At 35.2% G+C, this 13,706-nt stretch overlaps 1 protein-coding gene across 19 annotated transcripts in view; it reads left to right on the top strand.

Moving 5' to 3' along the window:
- Cep112 (centrosomal protein 112) overlaps positions 1-13,706 on the top strand; it is a 459,140-nt gene that overhangs the window by 170,196 nt on the left and 275,238 nt on the right. The window lies entirely within an intron of this gene.

Genomic DNA, 13,706 nt, shown 5'->3' with positions numbered 1-13,706 from the left:
ACCTTATGCCTGGAGAGTTAAAGTAGAATTGTTAGGCTACTTTACCTGCCAGCCATTTTTGCAGTATGACCATATTGCTACCTTTACTTCATTTAAAGTCATTTATTTTTTCTTACATTTCTAAAAATTAAAACAATAGTGCCAGTGATAGTGTCACTTCACTTAAGAAACCAAGTCTTACAAACAAAATACAATTTAGACAAGATAGAAATCATCAGTTATGAACAAAGCAATAGTTCTTTAACCTTAATTAGTTTCACATGCCTGTGTGTCAAATTATAAAGGAAGAGAGCAAAATTAAGTGACACATCTGAAATACTGGAAGACATCCTCAATGATGGTGACTTCTCACAGATATGTTGGCTATTAGCTATCAGTGACTCTGGTTTCTTCATAGAGACTCAGAAAATAAGTTTCGTAAGTAATAAATTTGCATAAATTAGCGATTGATCTGGTATTAATTTTAATAGTAGATCTCTTCCTGATGGTGTTCCCAAGTTACATTCTGAACACAATGGCTTATATGTCCAATAGATTTATTGTTTTCTCTTTATTCTTTTTGTTATTTTATTTTCTTTTTCTTTGTTTGCAGTGCTAGGGATCAAGCCTTGGGTCTGGCACATGCCCAGGCAAGTACTCTACCACTTGAGTCACACTCTCAGCCCTTTTGCTTCATTTTGTTTTTGATATAGGGTATCACTAACTTTGCCCAGACTGACCTCAAACTCATGATCTTCCTGCCTCTACCTCCCAAGTTGCTGGGATTACAAACATCTACACTACCATTCCTGGCTTAATTTATTTTTATATTATGGTAAAAGTCATCCAGGAAGTTGGAAGAGCTTGACTAATATATAGAGACAGAGAGTGGAGAGTATATATGAAGAAACATGAGAAGATTGAGCCAGCCAGAACTGAAAGTCCATGGACTGATGGTGTGGATTGAGAACAACCCATAATTCCTCAAGAGGCTAATGGTTGAAGAATTGGTAGCAGAGTGGTAGATGATCAAAGTGACATTGAAGAGAGGCCTACTTTCCTTAATATTTCTTGGCAACAAGCTATGTTTTGAAGGAAGGACAGAAATGAACTGGTAGGGAATTTTCCCACCAAAGGAATGAAATATTTCAAGGACATGAATCTAATGACTTGTTAATAATGTCCAAAGTTATGAGTATAGCAAACAGTCATGACTTTGTGGAAGAATGATTTTGTCAGATTATTATAAACAATAGATAAAAAATGTTAAACATTTCCATCATTGGAAAACATGTTTTTATTTCCTCTTTGAATTTCTTTTATTTCTCCCTAAATAATAGTCCCAAAGGTTTGAGGTTATGAAATTTAATGAGGGTCTTTTAAAATTGGTGACTGTTAAAATCTTAATCCTTAGTTTTTTATTACTTGATATAAAATTTATTCATTTTAGCTGTGGAATACACAAATGTCAAGGAACTTTGAAGAAACTTTCAGTAATTTGAACCATATATCTCTGTTCTTGGTGAAAAATGAAAACACCCCAAAGGAAGTTTTATGTGGAGTAAACTAGGTCTGGAAATGGTCTATATCGAGAGACCTAATGGCCTTTTGATGTCTGATTCTTTGATTTTCCCTTTTCTTTTTAAAGGGGTGCTATGTGATTATAATTAGAAACATTTCATCTTCTTTCCTTGGAAAGTTAATTGTTCCTTAGCTCACTCCATTGTGACTGATGATGTAGATGGAATGGCAGTAGCATGTGAAATTATTCCTAGGGAGAGTCACCACGTTTCGTGGAGAGTGATTCCATCCATGATGAGAATTTTATCACATTTATAACGTGTGCTCATTCATTTTGCATGTTGTGGTTCTGATGTGAATGAATATAGGTTATAAATTCAAAATGTCTCATTTTATAATTTCTAAATATTTTACCAAGAATACTATAGTTTGTTTTTCTTGCAACTGGAACAATTCTATTTTAAGTTGGAAATTGTGCCAAAATTACTAGAAGGCATTAACAAGAACTTACATTTTTTTATTGGTAGATGATTTATAGTTACTCGGTTTTGTATCAATAGAAGCATTTGTGTTATCTTGATAAAAGCTATCCCTGTAATTTAGAAAGTTCTTCAAAATTCTGGATATAATTTTTCTCTTACAAATGGCTCTCTTAAGTATCGATGTGGTTGTGGTGAGGGGACCCAGCTGTTCTCTTTTCTCCTCTCTGCTTGAGCATCTGAAACCATTTTAGCTACAGAGAAGTCAAAGTTTCCAGTTTATTGTAAACATTCCTTAGCTCCAATGAACATGCTGCTTAACCCTTGCTCCAAGAAGCACAATACAAAGCCTGGAGAGAAGAGAGCAATGTGTAGGGACTCTCCTTCAAGTTGAGAAAGAAATTTCTGTCCTGTGAAGTATTTCTTTGTAGATAGTCTTCATGGACCTTGGCAGTTCTTCTCACAAGAATGCATTGTCAGTATAATATGGTAGTCACTATTTCACACAATAAGCTGAATTTATAATGAGATTTTTTTTTTTAGGTTTATTGGATGCTTTCTTTGAAATTAGATTTGCAAAGTCCATTTTTAGCAGTTCATTTATTTAGCTTCTTGAGTTTTATTACAATCAAAGTTTACTTCAGCAGTGAAATGTGGAGAAATATAATCCTGGTAGGGAGTGAAATAAGCTAATAATGTATAATAAGCTTAATTTAATGTTTCATAGTTAACGTGATAGTATAATATACATTCTCTTTATCTTCATTCCAAAGAATCCTACTTAGTTGTTATTACCTGTATTTTAAATATAAGAAACTGAGGTTTGAAGAAATTAAGCAAATCTACCAACACTGTATAACTAATCTGTGATGAAGCTGGACTTTATACCTAGGCCTCTTGAGTTCAAGTGCTCTTGTTGTCATAGAATACTGACATTTACCTTCTCTGTCACCAAAATAGCTTTCTTTATGTGCTTTTAAAATCACTTCAATGGCAACAGATACTGGGTGTGTCATTACTTATAATCCTGTTAGCCCCAAATGAGGGAATCTTCCCTGCCCACAGCTCTGACAACTGCCCACCTCCTCTGCTGTAGACCACTTCCCTTTCTCTGCCATGTTCCTTGGGTCCAGAGCCGATGCCTGATACAAAGTAAGCCAACTTATTTTACTCTGAGGTACAAAGAACTCATGACATACATGACAGAGGCTGGGATTTAAAATTTTGCGTGTATTTGACTCAAATACCCTTAATTCTTAACCACTGTATTATACTGCATTGCCTGCTTCTCTGATCTTAGGAATTTGGAACCTAAAAATGTATATAGAGTAACCCAACCAGATCAGAAGCTGACAGCCTGAAAAGCTACTATGATGAAGATTGGCTAGGTGGCAGCCACTATGGGCCATATACAAATTAAAGTTCTGTGAAATGAGGTTGTTACTGGGAGGCAATTGGAGCAGACTGTGGAGAGGCCGAGGCCCTACGAAATGCAGTGGCAGGGAGGGGAAGGTGGGGAAGTGCTCATCCTGCCTTCATCTCAGGAGAACTTTGCTGAAATCTCATGTCCTTATAATGCACAGACATTTTATTCACTTAGTGAAGATCGGAAGGCATTTAAAGATTTATTTTGTTCAAAGTTTAATTTTAAAAGTAAACTATAACCTATATATTGTTATTGCTGCTTGCATTTCTTTTAAAAAACATTTTTCTTAGAACAAATAAAGGTGAAATTTAATAAATCCCTCCCTATCAAAAGTATTACTAACAAAGTCTGAATTGGTATGGGAGTGGCATACTTCTATAGATTTCTTAGGAATTTTAAGGAAGATTATTCATGAAAATAAAATAAATGCCATTCCTGATTTATTAGCAGTATTTTTTGGTAACAATAAATTCTTAGAGTAAAGTTCTATGAAACCTGAAAATTTGGTAACATTTTTGATGTGGGAGACATTACAGGTTAATAGGAAACACCCTTTTCTCTCCTCAATTTAGAAACAACTTGGGAAAATAGAAGAATCCTGTAGACAGGGTTGTGCTTTAGCTATGTGGCATGGGGCTTGGGAATCCTCTCCACATGAAGTTAAGTGCACTCACTGGGTGGCAGCCAGGGCTGCCAAGGAGGGCCATGCAAAACAACAGGCCATTCCTGATGAGAAAGGAAACACAAAGGCCCATGTCCTGCCCCAAGGTATGTGGTTGTTAGTGTGTGCGAAACAGGAGCGAAGGAAGGTCTCTTGTTGACAGAGCTGAAGTGCTGACATTATGGGGCAAGTGAGGGAAGAAGTGAGAATTGTAGACATATCCAGCATACACGTACATATTTTATAATAATTAAATCATATATATTTATATAAAAAGATTATAAGTAGATTTTCTTTCTCCCTCTCCCGAGATAATCCCATCTTTCTTGTCCATGTTTTATGAACCTACCATGTCTTTTCAAGACTGTTCAGGTCAGTCCCAAATTAGGACTTCTGCTATGTGTACTTTAAGTAAAACAACGTGTTCCAAAAATTCTTTTCAGATGCTTTTCCCGTTTTAGCCTATTTTCTTCCAGAAGTTTCATAGTTTTAAGTTAAAAATTTAGGACTATGATAGTTTTTTAGATTTTTTTAGTTCATCTTGTATATTTTGAATTGAAATTAGTTTTTTTTCTCTTTCTTTTAGAATATTGACTTCTTGTCTCTTTAATACTTACAGAATCCACAGTGACATTAGCTGCTCTTATTTGTAACATTGTTAATCTGTATTGTCTTTTTTTTTTCCTGATCTAGTCTAGCCAGATAAAGATCAATTTTATTGATGTTCTTAAAGGACCAGCTTTTGATTTCATTGTTTTTTATCTAGCATTTTTCTGTTCCTATTGTATTAATTTTCATTCTCCTTTTTATTATTTGCTTCCTTCTACTTATTTTGTGTTTAGTTTGCTCCTTTTTCTAATTTATTAAGATGAGTGCTGATGCCGTTGCTTTGTCTTTCTTCCTTTTTTGTCTTTTAGTGTACTGGAATTAGCACTCAGGCCCTTGCCCTTGCTACACAGGCACTCTACCATTTGAGCCACTCCCCATACCTTTTGGCTTTTGGTTTTGTTTGAAAAACAAAACCTTTTGTTTTTCATATAGTGTCTTTCATTTTTTCCCCCAGGGCCTGACTTGGACTGCAGTCATCCTATCTGTGTCTCCTGTATAGCTGGGATTAGAGGCATGCACCACCATGCCTGGCTTGTAGGTTGTGGTGGAGTCTTGCTAACTTTTTGCCTGGGCTGCCCTTGAATGATGATCCTTGCCATCTCAGCTTCTAAGTAGGTGGGATTATAGGCATGTGCCACCATGCCCTGGGATATATATTTATTTTCTAATGTAGTGTCCGTAAAATTTCCCCGTATAGCTTTTGCAACATCTCTTGAAATAAAAATTAAGTCTTATGATGAGTTATTTGCTTTTTTAATGTATGATGGTTATGAGGAAAATAAGATTTTTTACAAATATGAAATATATTAATTTTGTAAATACGTATACATTTTATAAATACAGGTTCAGCATGTTATATGTATGTAATATTCATCTATTTGTTACATCTCTTAGATATTCTCAGTGATCTTATCAAAATGCAAGTCCTTTAGAAAGGTTTACTTTTATACTGTGAATTCACTGTTCCCGTTGTCTTCATGTACCACATACCTGCTCATATATTTATTATAGGCTCAATGAATTCCTCTCCTTTCATGTATTTCTCTTAGAAAATACATGAAATCACACCAGAAATACTATAGAATTTTTCCACCCATATTAAAGGCAGAGATAATGTCTTGAACAGTTTGTATATCCAGCACTGAATTCAGGTCCTTGCATTTAGTAGGTGTTAAGTAAATTCATGAAGAACATTTTCTATTTCAGATGTTCTAAACGTGATTTAATATACAGATATTGTTATGTAAGGATAAATTATAATAAAGACTTAGTTGTAAATTCAATTAATTACCATCAAAGAGCAACTTAATAAAAATATACATATATATATGTACAAACTTAAAAATAATATGATGAAGCTACCTTGGACTTTGAAATCAGAAAGGCTGGTTTAATTTCTTATTTTGCAATTTACTATGTGAACTTGGTTGAGTCATTTAACTCTTCTAAGTTTCAGTTTTTTCATCTGTGAAAAAAATCAATTACTTTTATAGTTAAAATGACATAATGTATAAACTGCCCTAAACAGTAAGGAGCATAATATGCACTCAATAAATGTTCACTGCACTTCATCATTTGTAAGCACTCAAAAATTATGGTTATACTCTAAGTGTTGTAGTTTATAGCAATACCATCAACTGTAAGTACTGGAAAATAGCTATTGTGACTTTAAAATACATTTCACATCACTTAGAAATCATCTATAATGAGCAGAAAACTTCTCTTGCATGATAAATATTACATTTATATTTGATAAATAAGGAGAAAATATGCATACTTAAAATTTGATCTATTTGTGCATAATGATGAACATAAGTGAGAATATTTTCCAGTTACTTTGAAATATTCAGCTGCCCAGGGACAAGGCCTGGATGATGTTTTTGAAGGAAATAAATATTTCAGCTTCACATTTCAGCCTTTTTTCTTTATTCCTTTGATCTGGCTTTGGTTTACTTATCATTCTGCTTGAATGACTTCACACTGTCTTTCTTCCTCTCCTTAGTAACAAGAAGTGGTCCTGTGCCTATTCCAAAAGATTTTACAGGAAGAGCATGTGTTTCCTTATTATTTGCTGATACAATACTGTCTCTAAAAGTGCATGTTTTAGAGGGTGTGCACGCAACTTTTGCATATGTGGTGTATAATTTATATGTGGAAGTTTTAATCACAAGAGTCTTAAATATAGGAAACATAAAAGATTTGGGATTTCTTTTGAAGTTTAAAGTTAAATATTTTAAAGAAATTTTTCTTTATTATACACCGTGGCTATTTTATGTTTGAAGATCATTTTCTCTAGATTTTGTTACTTTACCATAAAACTATTAATTGATTTTTTTACCTTCCAAGACAGAGTTTGACTTATTTATGGACTCAGAGTATATGCCTAAATTAGTTCAGCATAGAATTATTATGTAAAACCTTAAACTCTTTAAGCCTTTTTATTAAATTTATTTATGTAGCTTTCTTTTCTACTTTATACACAAATATGATCTTTAGAGATTTGTTCTTATTCAGACTTTCCCTGCCTCTTTACATTCTTTGTATTTCTGTAGCAACAAAATTTAATAGATAAAATATTGCCATACTATTTGATTTCCTTCCTTACATTTTTAACTTTTTCCTTAGCTAGATTGTAGTTTCTCCATGCTGGGAACCATTTCTTCTACTTCTTTTACATTTTCTGTAGCATTTGTCTGAAGAAATCTCAGAATTTGTGTTGTCTTAGCTCCTAGGCCATGGCTAAGCTACTGAGAGTGAAGACTAGGAAGTTCATGCCAGAATTGGTTCTTTTGAACCATAATTCAAATCCAGTTGGCTTCAAATGATTTATGGACCTCCTTGCAGAAATCCATATCTTCTTAAGGGGTTTTTGTGTAAAGATTTCTCATTCTTATTCATAGCTAACATGCTTCAACCAATCATGATTCCTTAAGACAAGTTTGACCTAGGAGCAAGCTCTCTGGATAAGCCTGAACCCTAAGTCCTTGTCAGAAGAGAGGTCCATAGGGGTTTCTTATGCTGTTACAGTAGTTTTTCAGAGCATGTTTGTTAGCAACAAGAGAAAAATCTCTGATTTAGTGCTGGATCATCGCAGTTTTATTGAGCTTGCTGCTTGTTCTGTGGTTGTAGCAGTGCTGCCTCATTTGAGCAAGAATTAAGCTTTATCTGCTTCTGATCCAGAACTGGCTTCTTTTGCCCTGCCTGTACTGCTGTATAGTTTGTAAGTGTGCTAACCCTGAGGGCTTTAAGAAGGTAGGAGGATGAGATTCCTATAAGAGACATCCGCTTCCTATCCACCCATCTTTTCCATTACATGGAGGGAAATGAAGTCTGCCTGAAAGTTCTCTTTCTTTGTTTCTTTCAGGACTTGCATCCGTACATCTATTACAATACTTGGTATTTATCTTTATTTTTCTCTCCTACTTGATGGATCCTCCTAGACTAGATTTCTCATGTAACTTTGCTCCTTTGTGTAAGTTAGTGGTTAAAATGTACTTCGTCTTAACCAGTGTTTAACAAAAGAGTCAATGAAAGGTCAAGTGACTGCTATAAGCTAAAATGAGTTTATGTTCTTTTAGGAAGAGGAAGAAGAAAATCTTCTCAAGTTTGCTATTGCTATTTAAAATGTATGTTATTTAAATATGATGTATTTATCCTTGGAAACACTCATTTTATCTTCCAATATTTATAAATTATTTGGCTTTTTAAACTTGAGTGGTTATATGACTTTCATTTACAGATAGTCTCCTCTGTGATTCAGAATAGCACATTATCTCTTTAAGTATATGTATGCATACACACACACACACACACACACACACACACATATGCAGTACTGGGGTTTGAACTCAGGGCCTTGCAGTTGCTAGGCAGGTACTCTACCACTTGAGCCACTCTGCCAGCACTTTTTTGTATTGGGTATTTTTGAAATAACATCTTGGTTTTTGCCTGGACTGGCCTTAGAGATCTTCCTGATCTGTCTCCCGTGTAGCTGGGATTACAGGCATGAAGCACTGGTGCCCAGCTGTCTCTATATATTTTGAATTGGATTCACACCATCAATATCCACTGTGTGATAGAATTGTGAAATAGACCTTTAATATGAGCAATGGGAAATGTTTGACAGCACCTTTTCCTTATACTGTCTCAAAAGTTTCCCATAAAATATCACCTTGTCAGTGAACTGGCATTCTTTTGCAGTATCTCATAATCTCTGTGACTCTGAGATGTTTAGTAGCACTTTATTCCTCATTATCCATTGCACAGTTATTTTTTATGTTGGCCTCTAATCTTATGACTTGATCTTTGAAAACCAAAATTGTCCTTGGTCATAGGAAATCTTAGTGGTCATTGAGCTCCAGAAATTTTGGTGTGTAACTGTACTGGCTGGCTGTACTAGCAGGATTTAGAGTTTGTGGTTTGGGCAGATGCATTTCAGTCTAGGATGTTATCTGGAGTTAGCTAACTAGCCTTGGGCAATTTTACCCTGGGCCTTATCTCATTCAAACTTGCCACTGGTTTCTTTTGGAGAAAGAATTTGTTTTTTAGGTTGTTTTTTAAACCTAGTAATCTTAGTTAGAAGTCAAGTAACTGAGCATCCACAAAAACTTTAAATATTTGAAGATGTGACATGGGTTTTTTTTCTTTGCTTAATTTAACTTTCCGAATTTGTTCTGTATCCAGATCCTATTTTGTTCCTCACAGCATTGTTAAAAACTTTACATGTTGTATATTAAATACCTTAGACACCCTTGACCGTATTGCGATTAATAATCATAAGAATTGTTAGTTGTATTAGTTTTCTATTGCTGCTGTAACAAATTGCCACAAACTTAGTGTCTTAAAAACAGTTCAAAGTTATTACCTTAGTTATGTAGTTCAGAAGTTCAACATGAGACTTAAATCTCGTGTGCTGAGTGTCTAAAGTCACTGTACTGTCAAACCTGGCTCCTTTGGGGATTCCAGAGAAGAACCCATTTCTTGCCTTTCTATCTGTAGAGGCTTTGTTGCACAATTCATGTGTTAACTGTGTAAACATGAATATAAATGGAAAAATGAGACCAGCTGAAACTATTCCAGGAATGGGGGAAGAGGAAGATAAAGGAGAGTGGTGGAGGGGGTGAATTCAAGTATGAGATATTTGTTATATTGTAAGAACTTTTCTAAATGCTACAATGTACCCCCAGCACAACAATAAAAAACTAAATTAAAAAAAGAGAAAAAAACCACCAAAATCCTAATCAAAGGGTTGGGGTGTGGGTCAAGGTTCAGCACATTTGTGAGGCCATGTGCTCAGTCCTCAGTACCATGAGTGAATGAATGAACGAACAAATAAATAAAAGCAAAAACATTAAACAAATAAAAACCATGAATTGTCTTGATTCTGTAGGTCAATTTGAGGAGTGCTGTCATCTTTTTCAGTATTAAGAGCAGTATCAATGCCCATTTTACTGGTATTGTTTTCTCACTCCTGAGGTATCAAATGCTCAGATGTCTATAGTGTTTACCTTGTTTTATAAGAATTAGCAGAAAACTGTTGGTCTTAGAAGTCCAAGGAAGAAGAAGCCAAAGCAGTTTATTGATTTATCATGCTTAGTGCGAAGTATTATTGTAAGCTGGGTGGTACATGTCTGTAATCCCAACACTCAGAAGGCTGGGCAGGCAGTTTGTGAGTTTGAGGCCAGCCTGGGCTACATATCAAAATCTGTCTAAAAAAAAAAGTAGGAATTATTTTTCATGGTTTTGATTGGCTCATTCTGATCAATTTCATTACTGGTTGCCAGCCAAGAGCATAGGTGCTATTGCCTCTTGAAAGTCTTGTCCGCCTGCCTAAGGAATGGAGACTTTTCTAGCTGTTTTCCAGTCTTGTTTGAAGTTTTTTGTTTTGTTTTTCTTAGAGTTTCCAGTGGCAAAGCCAAACTGGCAGCAAATGAAGTACACTGTAATGTGAAGCCTTATAAATATATGTTGGACCATGGCCGTCAGTATCAAAAGTGCTGGTACAGAAATGTGCCAAAGGAAGATTTTCAAATTAGAGTTGGCCTGTGCATATAAGTGCTAGCTTGTAAAGCTCAAAAAATAACTAAATCGTAGTCCATTAGTCCCTGCATTTTATTGTCCTTTTTGGAATAATCATGTACTTCAGAACATCCTTTAATCTGGGCTGGCTTGTGGTTGTGTAAGAATGCAGCTTCTTTTTTTCTTTATCCTTTATGTACTTAGATGAGGAAAATTTGCTGTGTTTTATAAATAAGTCAGCTGAAAAGCAAAATTTCTTTCCACCTTTTTATCTTCATGGAGGCCCAGTTTTTAGGCATTTGAGTGATGCATTTATACTCAGCCCACAACTAGTTTCACTGGAAAAAATCTTCAAAGTCACTTTACTTCTTGTAGGATGCACTAGTTGAGATGGTGGTAGAAAGGAACACTGCTTTTATCAGTGAAGAACTATCAAATATAACTAAGTGGCTTGTGAATTATTGCACAAAAATATTGAATGACTTTCAAAATGGATAGAACAAGGTTAATATTTCATGTATTTTAAATGTCATGTATTTTTCTGTTAGCAGATGTTGTTTTGGCTAATTAATGGTAGATAATTTTAAATTATATGATACATAGACTTTTAAGTTTCCAAATATTATCCAATGTGCTTTATTTTCTACTTATAGGTAAACTGACCAAAGGTAAAAGCCTTTAAAGAATTTTCATCCAAATTATGAAAATAGTCTTCCTAAGTGCTTTTAGGAGGGCCTCAAAAATTCATGAATAATGTAGTATAAACTGCTCACTGTAATCTCTGAGCACAGACCTTTGTGAGTTAATATTACGTTAAATGCCAAAAAAGCATCTCTAATATTAAGGCCTTGGGAATTAGTTATCATTGAACACAATTTGTTTTAACATCATGAGAGAAAAATAGTGGACAGAAGATACTTAGTTTCCTGTCCATTAAAATGGACACCTTATTGAAAAGCTTTGAATAATTTCCAGAAGTCTGTACCCTATTGCTGTAGAAGGCAGTCACTGTGAGCTGCACCTGGCATGCACCCTGGTCTGGAATGGCTTAGTCTCTGTTCAGGGCACCACACGTGTTGGGACAGTCTTAAACTCTGTGGCCATAAAAATGGTGGCTAGGCCTGTAAAACAGACATGCAGAAGAAGGGGCATTTCATTGGGAGAATTGCTTTATTATCATGGGGGTGCAGTGATTCTTGCCATCTTCAGGAAGATGGATATAAGGGAGGACATGAGGAGGTAACCTGACAGAAGCAGTACTTGAAATGAAAAATAAAATAAAGACATATGGTATGTTCTTTCACCTATATGCAAAGATCTGCTTTTTTTGCAGACATGCCATGCCCAAACTCAGCATGGGTAGTAATGCATGTGTGGAAAGAACACTCACTTATGTGTATACTACCTCATTAGAAAGAGACTGCAGAGTCCTGCTGAAATGGAAACCAGGTGACACTTTCTCATATATGAGAAAGGTTTTCAGGTTTGGAGGGGGAAAGCTTGGTCTTTTGATATTTTGTAATATATTTGTATGTATTTATAGGAAAGCCAAGAAACTATGTATTTTAGAAGGATCTTTAAACCCAGATATGAGTAACTCAGAAAGTTCAGTTACTTTGTGACTACCTCTTGAAAGACAACATGATATTACTCTTAAGCATATGCCAGAAGGAATGTGCACCCGGATAGGATAGAGACACTGCACACCCATGTTTATTGCAGCATTATTCACAATAGCTTTTGGAAACAGCCCAGATGCCCCACAACTGATGAATGGATTAAGAAAAAACTGTGGTATATATACACAATGGAGTATTATTATGCAGCCATGAAATTCTGTTGTTTCCAGGTGAATGGATGGAAATGGAGAAAATCATGTTAAGCAAAGTAAGCCAAACTCAAAAGGTCAAAAGTTACATGTTTTCCTCTCACATGTGGAAATTAGACCTACAAATGTATACATAAATACATATATGATATTATGTATATATATATATATACACACACACACACACACACACACACACACACACACACACACACACACACATATATATACAGAGAGAGAGAACAAGATTGTATTAGTGTGTCTGTTTGAGGTGACTACAGGAGGCAGAAGAGGAAGAAAGAATGTTAGAGGGCTGGAGGAGTGGCTCAAGCAGTAAGAATGCCTGCCTAGCAAGCATGAGAACCTGAGTTGAAACCCTAGTGCTACCAAAAAAAAGAGAAAAAGAGAAAGAATGTTAGAGAGTGAAAAAGTTGTTGAAACACTGCATCTGTGTATGAAAATAATATAATTCACTGTAAGCTATTGAATAATAGGGGAACAGGGTGATAATAGAGGGGTTAATCTGATTAAAGCAAGATACATACATGTCTGAAATACCAAGGCAAAACCCCATTAACTATCAATATACAATCTAAAAAAAATGAGGGACAGGAAGGTAAAATAGGTCCTGTCCAGAGGTGGGTACCAATGGGAAAAGGGAAATTGTTCAAAGAAGGGGGAAATGAGGAAAATGCTGGAGGAGGTGAATCTAATTAAGATATATTGTAAGCTCATATGTAAATGTCATGGTATATCCTTCCTGTACAACTATTATATGCTAATAAAAAAGTTAGCATTATGGTTTGGTAATGTCTTTTCTCCCCGTTATTTGATTTAGGCTAGAGGCACATCAAGTCCAAGGCCTTAAGTTCAAGCTTCATAAAATAAAATAAAATTTGATTTAGATGAGTTAAATTACCCCATCCCCCATCATTCTTACAGTTAGTAATTTGATAATATTTCATATATGTGCAGACTTTCCCATGTAGGGAAGATGAGCAGTTTAAAGTTACTCATGGCATCTGGAAAACCAGGAGAGCAGCACAGTAGGTACTAACAGTGGGAGCTCCAGAAGCAGACTGCCAGCTGGGGTCCTGGCTTGGGCTGTTGCAAGGAAGGGTGCCTCGGAAATGTCTCTAAACTCCAGTTTCCTGTTCTGTAAAAGGAAAGGGAAGAACATAATGA

Source organism: Castor canadensis, chromosome 11, assembly GCF_047511655.1.
Source record: "Castor canadensis chromosome 11, mCasCan1.hap1v2, whole genome shotgun sequence".
Lineage (NCBI taxonomy): Eukaryota > Metazoa > Chordata > Mammalia > Rodentia > Castoridae > Castor > Castor canadensis.
The sequence above is the reverse complement of the archived record's forward strand: the minus strand, read 5'-3'. Positions and strand labels throughout refer to the sequence as shown.